The following is a 14,798-nucleotide window of genomic DNA, read 5'->3' as shown; positions in this document are numbered from 1 at the left end:
AAAATACCTGCTTTTAATTTTGCTCACTTACATTTGCCTTATTACTCTGAGCTGGTTGCTTTTCTTAAGTAAAAATTATTAATAAATGCTAAAAATATCCCTTTTACTACACAAGAGTTTACAAATGAGTAAAAACTGAGGCCCTGATATTATAGCATTGCATACAGAATATTCTCTTTTCTTTTTCTATGGAACTTATTATGCATGTCAGAGCTGCATGATGGGTAGGTAGGAGTTGAGTTGTTAGGGGTTTTTTATTTAGTTTGTTTCCCTCAAAAAAGAGGAGGATGGTCTTCAGTGTGTTGTATGTGTGTCTTTTATGACAGACATCTGGCAGAAGATCCATTGAAGCCTCTGGGCATTTTGCTATTGCCTTAAATATCATCCAGGCAAGGCAGCTGAAGAGAGAGAACCAAGCATAACTGATAGTAGTTGTATTAAAAAATTAAATGTTTGTCTAATAAGTTAGAATCAAATTTGTTCAACTTTCCTCAAGAATCAAATTTCCTCAAGTGCAGGGCAGCAACATTCCACCTACTGCTGTAGAGCGAGTGCAAGCATTTGGCCCTGTTCTGTTTCTTTCTCATCTGGTCAGTTTCAGGTGATGGAGGTAGAAATTCAGCTGGCTCCTTGTTCTGTATTAGATTTAATTATATTTCAGGGTATGTCAAATTCATGCCTAGAAGACTGCATAGGCAACTTACTGCATTGTCTTACTTTTGCTTTTCTTAATAATGCTCTCTTAATATATATATATTGTCAAATTAAATTAAACCGGGTTCAAAATGGCTGCCTGGTTTTAAACTCAGCTTGTCTCAGTGCTGAGAGTCTTATACTTTAAGACCTGGTCTCAGTGACTGCCAATCAGTCTAAACCTGTAACAACAAAACAGAAGTTTCACCCACACAAACTGGTTTTAAAATGGCAGAACCTGGTTTAAGATAAACCTGGATCTATGTAGTATCAGAGTAATTTGATTTAGGTCAAACCAGTGCATTGAACTTCTGTCCACTTCCCCTGCACAGCCTTGGAAGTGGTAAAATGCAGCCATTGGCCTTGGCCACAGGGCTGCTCTTTTTATTCCCCTCTTCCCTTGCACTGGTATATTTTGTCCCCCACCCCTCTCCAGTCAACACTGTCAACCCCCATCCCATAAACCTCTTTGGGTATAGCTGCTTTTATCAGTGTTCACTGCTGCCAGAGCTAAGCAAGTAAATCCCAGGGGAGGAGAGGCAGGAGGAATGGGGGTGTAGTTTTGCTGGAGGGGATCACCTGACCCCCCACAGGTTGTGCCTGCCCCCCACCTCACTTGTGTATTGCGCCTGCTCCCCATACCCCTTGTGGATTGCACCTGACCCCCACCCTATCCATGGGTTGTGTCTGCCCCCCCACTGTACCCCACCTATTGGATGCGCCTGCTTCCCCACCCCACCCCACCCCACCCACAGGTTGCATCTACCCCCACACCCATGAATTGCACCTGCTTCCCCATCCCCTTGTGGGTCATATGCCCCTCCCATCTGTGGATCACACCTGCTTCCCATACCCCTTGTGGGTTGCATCTGTCCCCCCCCCGTGGGTCACTCCTGCACGCCCCCCCATTCCCCAGCAGACCCCTGATGCCCACCAAGCTGCTGGATCCCCAGACTCCTGGCTAGCCCTCCCCCCACCCCAACTTATCTGCTATGGGGCAGCCATTTTGAATTGATTTAACCTCCCTCTAAAGCCCCTGAATGTCTGAACTTGGCCTATAAGACTTATAAGTTTGTGGGCCTAACTTTGCATCTGATTAAAATTTTTAAATATCACCCATCTAATTACCTGATCTGTGGAAATACTCAGCTTCATGCCTCAATGTCCTTGTTTAACTGTGGGTGCCAGAATGTAATTTCATTAATTATAGATGTAGATATCTCAATTTTGGAAGGGTTTAATGTTTCATAATCAATCCATAATGTGAATGATCTGTGGCCTATTTACTGAGTCCAAGCAATAGCTTCTATATATATATATATATATATATATATATATATAAAGCCAACAAGATGGTGAACACTCTTTTATATGGCTTCCCTTCCCCAACTTAAAGGGGGGTGTGTGTGTGTGTGTGTGTGTGTGTGTGTGTGTGTGTGTACGTACACACACCACACACGCACAAAGCTGTGCAACTGAACGGCTGGGTAAGTGTGGTGGGGAATTCCTGTCTGTAGGAGGCGGGGGGGTGGGCATGGGGGTGTGTGGGCTGTAGGCCACTGAGCTGAGCCAACCAGCTCCGTGCCTCCATGTGGAGCTTTCACTCCAGTGGAAGCCATATGTGGAGAGCCTGCCTGGCCTGATGGCATGAGACTCCACGCCTCCACATGCCACTTCCTGCTGGAGTGCTGGAAGCCCCACACAGGCACAGAGCCTGCCTGGCCTGATGGCACTTGGTTCCCGATTGCAGTGCCACAAGCCCCATGTGTTGGCACGTAGGCAGCCTGGTCTGGTTTGAAGTGGGTCAGGCTGGCTCCATGCCAGCACATGCAGGCCCTGCAGACTCAGCCAGAGGCATGCGGCATTGGGGGCTCTTCTTGCCATGGCTATGAGCATCCCAAGGATATGTTGCCTGCTGCTCCTGAGCTGCTGGTGGTGGGGGCTGTACACCGTGTGTGGTTGAGGGTGGCCCACAAATCCCCACTCGCATCCACACCTCTTTACAATCCCCTTTACAAGCTGTGTTATAAAATTGTAATATAATAAAGCACTCTGCCTGTCTGCCTGTCTGTCACAATTTTGAGCAACTGCGCATGTGCCCCTTAGAGGGCTGGTGATGATTGGCTGTGTGAGCTCTGCCCCCTCAGGCAGGGAGAGAGCTGCTGCTGCCTCAGGCAGGGAGGCAGTTTGAAGCCCCACTACTCTGGGGGAAGAGGTGGAGGTGGGCAGGGGGGAGGGAGCCTCCACCGCTGCTGCCATCTCAGGCAAGGAGGTGGTTGCAAGCCCCACTGCTCCAGGGAAGGATGCAGGCGGGGGGGGGGGGGCTGCCACTGTTGCTACCTCAGGTATGGAGGCAATTGCAGTTGCTCCAGGGGAGGATGTGGAGGCAGGCGGGGGGAGGGAGCCGGCAGGCAGGGGGAGGGAGCCGTCAGGCTGGAGAAGAAATGCCCATCAAGAATGATGAACGAGATGTGGCTCCAGTGGTGTGAGCTAAGTGGACGTGGCGGGTGTTGGGCCACACACACAACAGCAGAGAGTGAAGGGGGTGCACACGGGGCTAGACATGGAGTGGGGGGGGGGTTACATGCAGCTGGATGTGCAGGAGTGGCAGCATGGGCTGTTTGGTGGCAAGCCCTCCCTTCCCCCCCCCCCCCCCCCCCAACCATTCCTGGGAGGTGATGGCGGCGCAGGGTGCTGGGCACCAGTGCTCCAGCCCAGCCCCCCATCATTCTTGATGGGCAATTGGGCAAAGTCTTATATAGTTTTACAAATACAAAGTACTTTCATATATTTCTTAAGAAGGTTCAAATAGTGTTAAATTTAGTTCAATTTGTTAAAGAAAAATTAAAGTAATTTTGCATAATTTTGAATTTTTCTGTGCATAATTCCTGGGGATGTAAAAAGGGAGCAGGAATCATAGGGAACAATTGGGCTGTTGGCTCTTAGGATAGGTACAGGTCTCTATCTTTGGAGTCCAGAAAAACCATAGTGTTACTAGTGGCTTCACACCATAGAGTTGCCTATGTTCAGAATTTTGTCCTTTCTGAAACGGAGACCATTGTTAGATATTAATTAAAGAAAAGACACTTATCTCTGGTTTTCCATCATGTAAACGTTTGATTTTTATTGAAATATTTTATATCACCAAGGCTCACACGTAACTTCTATTTGGGGAAACTTCAATCCAGTTGTGCTCCCACTGAAGTACAGGCAACCCTTGCTTAGCACTCTTAATTGGTTCCCAAAAAAAGAGCATTATGCAGAAATAGCATTAAGTGAAACTGAAAGTTTTTAATGAACCAAGATGGTGACCATGAGCATTATAACAAAACTCACTGAGTGCTAAGTGGAATCAGATATCAATGTAAATCCAGCGTAATAACAAAATAGTGCTAAGCAAAACAGCATTAAGTGGGGGCTGCCTGTAAATGGGGAAAAAAAATTATGGACTTTAGTAAACATAAGATCAGACTCATAACTTTATAGCGGAACATTTTGCAGTATCTTAAAATAAAAAAACCAATGCCTCTATATTTCAGCTACTTAAATTTAGTAATTAATACATTAATGCATATAATATTACAGGCAGGCCAGGTTCTTTGGGTAGATGTGATTATCTTTTATTAGACTAACTTAATAGTTGGGAAAAGGTTATTTGCAAGCTTATGGAAACAAACTCCCTTCTTCAGATAATGAGAGGCTACAACCAAAACCCCTGTATTATATTACCATGCATTTTTTTTAAAATTACAGTATATAGGTAAACTGGTCTTAGTATTATAAGCCATTTTGAATGCAGCAACAACAGTGTAATAAAGATAAAGGGCCAAATTCTGAGCTCAGCTACACCTGTATACTGTAGTTGGGGATTAGAACTAGTTAACTGAAAGCAGAATCTTGTCTAATATCTCTTTTATCCAAAGTTTTGTATCCATAAAACTATACTTGTAATACAAAAAGTCATTAAAATTGAATATTACCAGAACATCTTTTCTGCCACTGAAAGCAAAAGACTGTGTGTCACTTTGGCATCTATATTTTAGAAGATTCTTCAGTTTTTGCCTGGGTGTGTATGTACAGCAGGAGACCATTTTACATTAGACAATTTTATTCCATTGATATCTTAGGATTCATACATTACTTGCTGAAAGTGTTAGTTATTGTTTAACATTGCTAAAGGCATGAACAAAGAAAAGGTATAATGCAGTCTGGGTAGAGTACAGTAATGTAAGCATCCTATGACCTCATCTATAGTGTAGGTCATTGCTTTATGGGTGCAGAAATGATCTATATCCAAGGTCATGATTAACTAACAGCTACAGAAAGAGACTCCGTGCAGTTGTAGTTGTGCTGATGTAAAAAAAGAACACTAGAGAAGAACAGACCAAACATTGTTATCATATAGTAAACTAACCATCTGATTGTTAGGTTGATAGTTAATTATAAGAAGATTTTTAATGTGGCTCACTTTTTGCATAAAAGCTGGTAATTAACATAAACCCCCTCTAATAGAGCTGTACTTCTTGGAACTCTGTGTGCCAAAAATTCATCATAAATCTTCATTAAGATGGAAAAATTCCTTGTGGAGCTTGTCTTCATTTGCATTCTGTTGTAGAATTATTGACAAAGAATTCTTTGTGCTTCCTACTAGTTTAATTTCAGTCGGGAACTCAATTTTGTATTAGGATTTCATTGAATTTGGATACTGCAAATTATTTGCCTTCTACTATAAAAAGGATTTTGAAAGTCTCTAATGTAATGCAGCTTATTTCATGGTGAGCAATGATGAGGAAATTCAGACAGGATCACTGTTTGGCTGTCAGAAGCGCATTATTTTGCATGGCCACAGGAGAAAAAGCAAGGGGCAGCTAGTTCTCAATGAGAGCAAAGCACAGACTCCTTTATATACTGATAAGTCACATACAGGTCAACCTGCCTTGTAACACACTCTTGGCAGTCTGACAGCGACTCATCTTGTTGTCTTGCTGAACCAAGCGTGTTTTCTCAAGCTGTTTCTCAATAAGCTTATCCTGCAGGCTGTCTTGCTATTCCCACTCGGCTTTCACCGACCTCCCCAATCCTGCCTCGACATGTATACACTTCATTCAGTACTTTTCCATTCCTCATCATTCCCCCACCCCGGTAAGCGCTTGTGCTTACACCTCTATATTCATAAGGCCTTTGATACTTTCTTGTCGTTCGCACTCATAGGCCACCTTTTTGAGCGCCGTCATATGTAACTCGGTCCTAGAGAGTCTAGAAACACTCTGATCAGTTTTTGATAAACAACAGCGTAAGCAACATAGAGTCATTTGGATAATAATAAAAATGGCAAAAATGCATAACAAACTTAGAATACATCATTTTAGCAAGGATTTAAACCACCCCTCTACATCTGGCAGCCATCCCCACCAGTTGAAAGGTTTCTGCTCTGCAACCTCATGGACCACCTGCAACTGTCTGTTTATAGTGCGAAGGTCCTTCTCCACTCGTTGGTGCTGATCAATCCAGGTACAGCAAGTATGGTTCACAACTGCACATACCCCTCCTTGGGCAGCTAGGAGATGATTCAAAGCCATATGGTTTTTGGTAGCCACCTGACCTATCTGGGTGATTTCATCATTAAGAACTCCTAAAGCATCAGCCCTGGCATTAAAAAAATTCTTCCATAACTCCCAAAATGTTTACAATGGTTCTCTTGAATTTAGCTACTCCCAACCAAGGGAGAAATGCCCTGGTAAATTGATGGAATCCAGTGGGTCGGCAAACCAGTGAGTTTTCAACAGCTTGCCTATGTCTGGGCAAACTAGGTGGGAGATTAGACACCTCATGCTGAGAGAGGCTTGAGTGTAAATCAAACTCCAGGATGATTCTCCCCAGGGTACAGGTGCCGACCTAATGCCATGGCAAAATCTTGTGGGCATCATTCCTGCGCAGCCAGAACAAGCCTGGAGCAGCTATAGTGCTGAGGTCCCTACAGGTTGTTTTTCCAATTTGACACTTCCGATTGACCTGTAAGGCACAGGAAGGGGCATATTGGCTTTCTACCAACCTGCGCTGAGATATTGATTGATTACAAGAAATAGAATCTAACAACATGTAAAATTCGGACCTGTTTATTACCAGACTATGGGTATCCTCCAGGGTTCTATGGATAGTGAGAGACCTATTGGTACACTGAAAGGATGTGTTTCTCAGCAGGACCCCAGACATATTATGGGAGTGATAATCGAAAGTTACCTGTCATTTGGGGTAGTGCCCCACTGAGTAACCAGCTTCTCCCATCCTACCACTCTCATTGGATCTATAACAGAGGGCTGCTTCAAGTCTAGAAGATGGTCTCCAGCTGTCTTGAGTCTTTTTTCACCATTCAGGGATTGACTGCTGTGTTCTATTAGAGTGGGAGGAAAATCTGACAAAGTTGGTATTAGTACTGCTTCCCCAATTCTCAAGGGGAATTGGTACCCCAAGCATTGGGATTCCTTTGGCTGGGTGTGTAGGCCCATGTGTGCACACCCAGAAGTTCGTAAGGTTGCCTGCACTAGCAATGTTTTGTCCCAAGAACATAATACTTTTCTCTTCCCATGCCCCAACTAAAACTCCTGGCATGAAGCAGAGCAAAAGAAAAGGTAACATCTTGAGGCTTACTTAAGCGGGGTCGCAAATGCTGCTATCCTTTGGAACTTTGAAGGGCTACCCTTGACTAAAACTTCAGCCTCCAGCACGCTACCATCAATAAAATGCTGACCACAACAATACAAAACAATGCTACCCCCGGGGAGTCTCTAAATCTATGTAATTATTTGTCACTTCCCAAGGACTAGTGTTATTCATGCTAAATTACTAAAGGCAAAACAACACATAGAACAAAAGTTCATAGCCTCAAGTAAAACTTGGCTAGCCAGGAAGGCTATTCTTCAAGATTTCGTTGTCTGATCTTCACTCACAGGGATCCCTCTAGATCTTCATGGAGGTATCGCTGGTGAGAGAAGCCTTTCACTCCATCGGGGCAGTTACCTTCTTGCAGTGGGAGGTATGGACCTAAGCAGAAACCTCAGCAACTTTCACAGCAGTTAGGGTGGCTAGCAGGACCTGGAAAGGCCCCTTCCACCGAGGCTGCAAGCAGTCCTTCCTCTGGTGGACCTTAATCAGGACCCAATCTCCCAGTTGGGCTGGATTGACAACCAAGCCACCATCTAAAGACTGGTGTTGCACTGTGGCTTTAACCTGCAACGAGATAACCTTGAGGGCCTTGGTGAGCCCTTGGCAGTAGGTCAATAAAGAATCATGGAGGTGAGTCAGGTGTTGGGGTGGAGGTGCGGCAAGTCCCCTCATGGGACTATAACATCTCAAAAGGGGTCAGGCCTGAGGACCTCTGAACAGAATTTTGGATTTGGAAAAGTACCAATGGGAGGGCCTCTGGCCACTTTAGATCAGTTTGTTTACAGGTCTTCACCAAGCAAAGCTTAATATCAAAGTTTTTCTGTTCCACTTTACCCCCACTCTGAGGATGATTTGGGGTGTGGAGCTGGTATCAGATGGAAAGGACCTTGCAAATGTGTTGGACCACCCGGCCAACGAAATGGGAGCCACGGTCTGAGTCCAGGGAAAGGGGTAGACTGAAGTGGGGTAGCAGGTCAAAAAGAAGCTTTTTGGCTACAGTGAGGGCATCAGCTCGTCAGCAAGGGTATGCCTCAGGCCAACTGCTGAAAAGGCAGATAGTGATCAATACATACTTCCAGGGTCCCGACCTGGGCAACTCGATGAAGTCTATCTGGAGATGGGAAAAGGGGTAAAGACCTAAAGGTCTGTGGAATGCATGTGGCTGGCAGGGTGGTTGGCCAGGATTGTGTCACTGACACTGCGGACTGGCAAAAAAATGGGCAGCCACGGTGGAAAAACTGGGGGCATATCAATGGCGATCAGCTTCGGCTACCATCCCCCCCTTTGACCAAGTGGGCCATTTGAGCCAAGAGGAATAGCAGGGCCCTGGGGGCTACAAGGTGACCAGACAAGGAGTCGGAGTGGAGAGAGCAGCCCGTGGAGATCCAGGTGTCCTTTTCGGCATCTGGGGCAGCATCCTGGAGAGAGGGAAGGTCAGGGGAGACGGGAAGAGAGGTAGAGAGCAGCCTGAAGGACCGGAGCCAAGAGTTCTGACAGGGTGGCGGTCTTGGCCGCGGCGTCTGCCCTATTGTTTCCTAGAGACACAAGATCATCAGTAGCAGTGTGCACTTTGCATCATAGAACAGCAAGGGTGGAGGGAAGGAGAATAGCATCCAGGAGAGCAGTAATAAAGTGATGGCGAGAGATGGCAGTCCCAGCAGAATTAAGAAAACCTTGCTGTTTCCAGATCTGACAAAAGAATGGCAGACACCAAAGGCATAGCGAGAATCTGTATAGATATTAGCAGATTGTTCAGCTGCAAGGTGACAGGCACAAGTGACAGCAATGAGTTCAGCAGCTTGAGCACTAGTAACTAAAAGAGGAGCAGATTCAATAACAGTATGTTTGGAACAGACAGCATAGCCAGCTCGGAGAATGCCGTGATTATCTTGAAAACAGGAGCCATCAACATAGAAAATGAGGTCAGGGTTAGTCAGAGGCGTATCGGAAAGATCAGGATGGGGAAGAGAAAAAAGTCCACAAGCTGAGTGCAGTCATGGGGTTGGCTGTCTGAGGGTGAAGGAAGAAGAGAGGCAGGATTGAGGGGATCACAGCGGACGAGGGTCACGTGGTCTGCAGCCACCTCGTAGCGGGTTAGACAGCCAGGGGACAAGTGCTGAGTCCTGCCGTGTTGGAGGGTGAGGACAGCGTGCAGGACAGCAACAGTAAGGGGGGGTGCCCAAGGACAAGGTTGTCGGTTTTAGAAACCAGCAGAGTGGCAGCAGCAATGGCGTGAAGGCAAGAAGGAAACTTGGAAGAGACTGGGTCAAGGGAGGCACTATAGTAAGCAATAGGATGGTGTGGGGAGGGTCCGAAAGGCTGAGTCAAGACACCAGAGGCAGTGCTTTGGTGCTCACGGCAGAAGAGAGTGAAAGGCTTAGAATAATCAGGCAGATTGAGAGTGGGGGAAGAAGAAAGGGCTTGTTTGAGCTGACAGAAGGCAGATTCATGGACATCTTCCCAGGGTAGCAGGTCAGGGGAAGAGTCGCAGGTGAGAAGGGTGAGAGGTCTGCAAAGTCCAGAATAATTAGGAATCCACTGTCGGCAATAGTTGGCAGCGCTTAGAAAAACACGGAGTTGGTGTTTAGTCTGCAGGTGTGGAAGGGAAAGAACAGCAGAAAGACGGTCAGGAGACAGGTGACGGGTACTGTGAGAAATGGTGTAACCCAGGTAGGTAACGGAAGTCTGACAGAATTGGAGCTTAGAGTGGGAAACTTGTGGCCCCGTGCTGCAAGTTGTTTTAAAAGAGCGACAGAGTCAACTTGGCAATGAGGGAGGGTATCAGAACAGAGAAGTAAATCATCTATGTATTGGACTAGCACAGAATTATGAGGCAACTGGACTGTATCAAGGTTAAACTTGAGAAGTTGGCTGTATATGGTGGGCGAGTCACAGAAACCTTGAGGCAGACAGGTGAAGGTGTATTGCCGGCCCTGGTAAGTAAAAGCAAATAAATATTGAGAGTCAGGGTGAACTGGTATAGAAAAAAGAGCATTACAGAGATCCACCATGGAAAAATAAAGAGCGGAAGCAGGTGTTTGAGAAAGTACAGTGGCGGGGTTGGGTACCACAGCTGTCAAGGGAATCATAAAATTGTTAATAGCACTCAAATCTTGGACAAAACGATAAACAGGCTACCCCACGGGTGTACACTTCTCCTTCTTTTGGACTAGAAGGATCGGGGTATTACAACAAGAACGAGTAGGTACAAGGACACCCTGTTCTATGAGACCTTGTATTACGGGAGCAATGCCTCTGGAGGCAGCAACTGATAGCGGTTATTGTGGGATCGATGGGGGAGATGCTCCTGATTTAACCTTGGTAGAAACTGGGATGGCACCCTTGAAGTCCCATATCGGTTGTGGTGTGGGACCAAAAGGACTCAGGCAGGTGAGCCAATAGTTCCTGTTGCAATGAGGAAGAATTGGGCTCGGGTTCCTGTTCCATTAGTGTCATCATCAAGGCAGGAATTTGGGTCTGGGGTAAGGTGAGGAAGACCCCATCTGGAGAACAGTGAACTGATGCCTGCGATTTGCAAAGGAGGTCTCGCTGCAACAGATTTACAGAGGCGCGAGGGCTCAGCAAAAAGGCATGTTGCTCAGTAAGGGGACCCAAGGTAAATGAAAATGGCTGTGTAACGGGGTGGTCAGTGGGCTGATCCTCAACACTTACAGCAGTGATTACTTTACCAGAAATAAGAACCTTAGAAACAAAACCAGAGCTAAGCATAGACAAAGAAGCATCAGTATCGACAAGAAAGGGAACAGTTTGTCCTCTCACAGTAACAGATATTGTAGCATTGGAAAGGGTAGAAAGTAAAGGGGCTAGAGTCTCTGGGTCTTCTCAGCTGTCCTAATACGGATTTTCAACTTCGAAGGACTGGAGAGGAGGTGGTCCGGGCGGCGGAGCTCGGTGGGCGCCTGGCTGAAATGGAGGGGCACTAGCTGAGAGTGGGCTTATTTGGGCACTCATTCTTCCAATGGTCTTTTTGCTTACAGTAGCGGCAATGTCAGAGGGACTGGGTGGTCGGGCTGAGAGAAATGGTCCTGCAGGGTGTCGTGGTCTGGCGCCACCCTGGAGATCTCGGATTTGCAAAGCCATCAGTTTGTCCTGAGCCTTCGATTTCTGCTGTTGGGCTTCAGTGTAGAAGTGAGTGGCAGCAGCCAAAACTTTGGTGAGGGGTTTAGTTTCCCACCCGACCATGGTGTATTGCAGGTACTTGGAGATCCTAGGTAACAACCCTAAAACAAAGGTCTGAATAATTATGGCAGGGAGGCTAGTTTCTGGGTCTTGACTGCCAGGGTGTGCCTTAAAGGCTTGGCGCCAGCGAGAATAGTAGTTGGCAGGATGTTCTTCTGGCTTTTGCTTACAGGTGGAAATTTTGGACCAGTCTGTTTTTTGCGGGGAGATCCTGGGGACGGCCTCAAGGACCTGTTTATAGAGGTGCGGCAGAGGTCTTTGCTGGGGTGTTGAGGAGGCCAGTTGGCCAGTTTAAGGAGGGTGTCTTTCTGGTCTCCAGGAAGAAGACCACTGAGGATCATCTGAATATTGTCGTGGGTCGGCTTATAAACCTCAAAGAGGGTTTGGAGTTTTTGAGCAAACCCGGTAGGGTCATCACGGATATTACAGAAGGTAGCTGACCAAGAGACTGTTTCTGATAGTGAGAAGGGGACGTGGACCACCACAGGAGTATTATTTTAATACTTCACAAATGCTGAAAATTATTTTTGTACAGTGAAATTACTGTATTATAACCTCCAAAATCTGTGGCTTCAGAAATGTTAAGCTTTTTGGATTTTGATTTAATTAAATAGATGCTAATAAAACTTTATTTTTCGAGTTTAGTGTAGGTTTTATATAGTCTGTGCATTATGTTTGTTTGGTTAGAGCTTATAAAACAATCGTGTTCATCAGTACTTCTGAACTACAGCATTATTTTATTCAAATGTGAACACTATTTTGTTTTTTAGTGTGTGCCTCTTCTAAAGCTTGCATCAGCTCAAAAATAACGATGAGTTATTTTTAATCTCATTTTTAAAAAAATATTTGAGCAAGCATAATCAGATGTAACTTTAGCTAACTTTATTTTGTATGCAATTCTCCATATAGTGGAAGCCTTCTTCGTTTTTACTTAGATTTTTTTAAAGACAGATTTAATTTAGGATGGGAGTATTTTAATTTGAGATATTACCACTGTGTCAGAATTGGCAGCACTTTCTCTTGTGTTCAGCTAAGTCTCATTTCAGGTTCTGGCCTCATTTTTTAAAATGCTTGAATTGGGTAGAGTGAGCATCAATGTAGAACTGTCACTCTTCTTCAGCTGAGGTCAATTAGTAGCTAGCAGACACTGTTTCTTTGTTTTGGAAAGATTTCATTTGGGCGAAGAAATCGGTTTTATAACCAAATCCTGCTTTTCTTCTGTTTTTGATGGCAGAGGACCATATTTCCCAGCCACTTGCAAACAGCGACTGTCTGGCAGGATTTCCTGGATACACAGTAGTTTTAGATTGTTAAAGGCCAACTTTCTGGACTTCAGTGTTTGGCTTTGTTATTTGTACTGATTTTTCTTCCATGGGAACTAATCAGCTTATCATTTGGAAGGTAGAAATGGGGTCTAAGAAAAACCCATCTGTATCTAAACACCTCCATCCCAAATTTAAAAGAAGAAAAAAAGTCTTGAAATTGGATCTTGAAATTGGACATCTTAATCTTGATGACTAAGACTTCCTGAAAGTGCAGTAACCAGTAGTTTAGAAGTCAACGTTTTGGGCACTGTGGGTGACTAACGATCATTCAACAAACACTTGAAAATATTATCCAGTCAGCCTATGTCTTTCATTTACCAGAACAATATGAAGTGTTGAGAAACTCTTAGGATTGGACTCCTAAGGAGTTGTTATACGAGTATAAAACTATGGATGGCCAATGCTGATGATAAAAAGGAAATTTGTTTTTAATCTTTTTTCATTGTCGCCTGAAATTCACAATTTAAGGGAAGGGGATGAGAAAATCACTGAAGAGCCAGGAAATTCCATAGCTCTTGTTTCCATGGAATCAAACTAGCAAAAGAGGCAAGTACGATCTGCACCCCCACACAAATCAGGTAAGAGTCACAGCCTAGTGATGCTTCCACCTGTCCTGAAAGAAGCCTGTGATATACCTAAATGGATAACTTGAGGAAGTTTCCTGGGATTCACAAGTTTCACAAAAACTTATGAAATTTGGAGGTTTTGTTTTGAGTTTTGCTAGGGCAAGTTGGGATAATGCGGCCAGATGTCACCAATTTACCATATTTTCTCATGTACTCGTATACTTTGTTTTTGAAAAGCAGAATGAAGAAAAAATCTTGCTTTGTAATAAGTAACTGAATAATAGGAGCTAGGAAGCTGAGCCTGCTTATTTTTTAGCTCCCTGTGAATTGCTGCATATTTTACTTTTTCATCCAAGAAGCCACAAAAACTGCTCTTACCTTATTTCTCACATATAATATGCACTCCAGCTTTCGGCAATGGGTTGGGGGGGGTGCTGAATGTAAGCAAATATGGTATTTCATCCAGAAATCCCTATCAGTATGAGGGGGCTGGATAACTGCTAGAAGAGCAGGAATCTTTCTGGCCCTTATTAATTAAATTGGGGATGGGGGAGTGAAATGGCTGGTAATTCTTAGGCTTGCTTTTTTCTCCCTAAAATATTGTCACGTTTTTGTGGCCTTTTCCAATTTTTCTCTCTGGGATTTTGGACAAGGCAGTCTCTCTTACTTTCTGTTATAAAAGCTCCATCTAGTTTTCACTATGCAAAGATTTTTTTTCATCCCATTCTGGTTTTAACTTTTCACTAGTGATTTCTGGAATAAGGAAAAATTATATGCATAGTGAAAACATAAGAGTAAATCTTGCTTCCATTCAAATTCAACAGAAGTTTCACCTTTGAATTGAATGGGGTCAGGATTCTACCCACTACATTTTTCAGTTACTTTAGATTTTGTTGTTGTTGTTTGGGGGTTTCACAGGGCATTTGGACAACAAAAAAAGAAAATGCAGCTCTGTCTCTCTCTGATTAGTGAGGTTTGTTAACATCAGGCACAAGAATAACTCTCGTATTCCTTTTCTCTGCCCTTATCACCCCCACGCCTGAATCACATTCTTTCAGAATCTAAATGAGATATGAATGTCGTGGGCTTGTCTGGTTTGGATTTTTTTTTAAATAAACCTGCCACCCCTCCCCAGCTGTGATTGGCTTCAAGAATGTTAATCTCTGTGTAGTTTACTGCTGACTAGCTAGCCAATGAGAACGCTGGGGCCAGGATGATCAGTGTGGGAAGGCAAGAGTCTCAAATCACAGCAGACAGCCTGGAGGGAAGATGTACAAAGTAAGCAAAAAGGAGACTGGAAAACAAGGAAGGAAGGAGGGGGAGGAGTTAAAACAAGCTGCAGCATGGATCT

General features: G+C 44.6%; 1 protein-coding gene and 1 pseudogene across 1 annotated transcript in view; one reads left to right on the top strand and one right to left on the bottom strand.

Annotated features, from left to right (window-relative positions):
- Positions 1 to 14,798, top strand: part of WWTR1 (WW domain containing transcription regulator 1) — a 123,525-nt gene that overhangs the window by 33,043 nt on the left and 75,684 nt on the right. The window lies entirely within an intron of this gene.
- Positions 5,699 to 6,906, bottom strand: LOC149862967 (syncytin-2-like; annotated as a pseudogene).

The sequence above is a fragment of the Crocodylus siamensis genome, chromosome 6 (genome assembly GCF_052110815.1).
Source record: "Crocodylus siamensis isolate JL-2025a chromosome 6, ASM5211081v1, whole genome shotgun sequence".
Classification (NCBI taxonomy): domain Eukaryota; kingdom Metazoa; phylum Chordata; order Crocodylia; family Crocodylidae; genus Crocodylus; species Crocodylus siamensis.
This window is presented reverse-complemented; position numbering and strand designations above follow the sequence as displayed.